The sequence below is a fragment of the Hordeum vulgare genome, chromosome 5H (genome assembly GCF_904849725.1).
Source record: "Hordeum vulgare subsp. vulgare chromosome 5H, MorexV3_pseudomolecules_assembly, whole genome shotgun sequence".
NCBI lineage: Eukaryota > Viridiplantae > Streptophyta > Magnoliopsida > Poales > Poaceae > Hordeum > Hordeum vulgare.
This window is the reverse complement of record NC_058522.1, coordinates 153,896,458-153,898,780: the sequence shown is the minus strand read 5'-3', so window position 1 is coordinate 153,898,780 and position 2,323 is coordinate 153,896,458.

Here is a 2,323-nt window from a genome sequence, read left to right as displayed (position 1 = left end):
AATAGATCAAAGAGATTTACGAAGATATAATAATCATGCAAATAAGAACCATGTAATTCACAGAAGACTAAAATCTTTTATCATGAATAATATGATTATAAACCCACAATGTATCGGATCCCAACAAACGCATCGCACAGAGTGATTACATCGAATAGATCAAAGCGAAGATGCGATGATTATTGTATTGAAGAACACACACACATATATACATACATACGTATATATATATATATATATATATATATATATGTATATATATAGACACTCTATTATGCACCCAGGGTGAAGAATAGTTTGTTCCTCACCCTGGCCATTCGGCTGAGACAAAAGAAATATCAAAACGCAGAATGTAACTTTCTAGCATGCATGTTGTAAAATTACCTTGATTACTCTTGTAAAATTACCTCACTTCTATTGAAAAATTATGGCAACATCTTTTAGTGAGAATGTAATTTTACGGCATGCATGTTGTAAAATTACTTCACTTTCTTTTGTACGGTGCTAGACCAACTCCTTCTCGTAGTGTAATATTACCTGAGGTGTGTTTATTTCTTATGTTTTCAAGTAGGATTGGACCGGGGTCAGGAATAACTATTCCTCGCCCAGGGTGACGAATAGCGCCACCCTATATATATATATATATATATATATATATATATATATATATATGTATGTATATATATAGAGAGAGAGAGAGAGGGAGAGAAAAAGAGACATCTAGATAATAGTTATTGACCCGCAGTTGTGTGGTAGACTACTCACACATCACCATGGGAGAAACATGTATTTTGTAGAGGCCCTCCATGATCGGTCCCCCTCAGACAGGGCACCATATGGGCACAAGATGGAACATACTTGCGGCGGGAGAAAATGTGTTTCTAGAGCTCCCCTATGGTCTTTGGGGAATATGAGAATTTATAAGCTAGAGAACGACTTTGGGGGAGCCACTAGGGGCCCACGACCCACCAGGGCGTGAGCCCTCCTTGGGAGCACCCTGTTGGCTCGTGGGTCCCTCATGTGGCCCCCGACCTTCTCCCAAAGCTTCCAGGTCTTCTTTTGCTCTAGAGAAGAACATCAAAACGTTTGTGTTATATGGACTCTGTTTGGTACTGTAATCCTGAAAAGCTGAAAATATGCAGAAAACAACAACTCACACTTGGCACTCGGTTAATTGATTAGTACTCAAGAATAATATGAATTGGCAAGTAAATGCCCAAAAAGCATCATAAAATGATACTCTTATAGCATGGAACGATAAAAAAATTTAGATACATTAGAGATGTATCACTATCTCCCCATTCATAATATAACCCTCGGGTATATCATGCATGTCATATCTATTAGGAGATCTAGGCATAATTGGTGAATCATACTTCTCATGAGTTTCAACATATCCAATTTCTCTAGATCTAGCAATATGAGCATCAAGTAATTTACCAAGTGGCACAATATTAGTTTTATCAAGCATAGTAGTAGCATCATCATAAGTTCCATGAAATTTAGAAGTAGCATCTTCAAGTATTTCTGACATATTGGACCAAACAGTAAGTGGTGGTGTCATAAGCTGATTCAAAATAGTAGGTGAATCAAAAGCAGAGCTAGATGGCAGTTCCTTACCTCCCCTCCTTTTAGAGGGTATGATCTTTGTCATGGTTTCTTTCAGATTCTTCATAATTACAATTGAATAGCCTTGGTTAACACAATAAATAGAGGTATGCCCCCCGACAACGTCACCAGAAAATAGTCTTGATAACCCACAAGTGTAGGGGATCACAATAGTCTTTGAGTGAAGTATTTTACCCAAATTTGTTGATTCGACACGAGGGGATCCAAACAAAATTTACTTGTTTTCCCATTTGAGTTGTCAATTCAACCACACCTAGGGTATTCTCTCTAACAAAGTTTAGTATCGCAACAAGATAGTAATAGGAACAGTAACATTAACAACAATAGTTTTGTAGTGATTGTAACAACAGTAGTAGCAATAGTAACTCATCAAAACTCAATATGTAAAAGCATAGGCCATGGATTAGTGATGGATAATGATTTAGATGACATTCATGATGCAATGGTTACAAACTAGAGTGACCTAGAACTAGCTCCAATTTATCGATATAATGTAGGCATGTATTCCTTATATAGTCATATGTGCTTATAATAAGAACTTGCATGACCTATTTGGTCCTACCATCCCATGGCAGTTGTTGCATAAGGAAACTAAGGGTTATTAAAGACTCCTTTAATAGAGAACTGGAATAATGCATTAACATATAATGAATACATGAACTCCTCAAACCCTATGACAATCACCAGAAAGAAT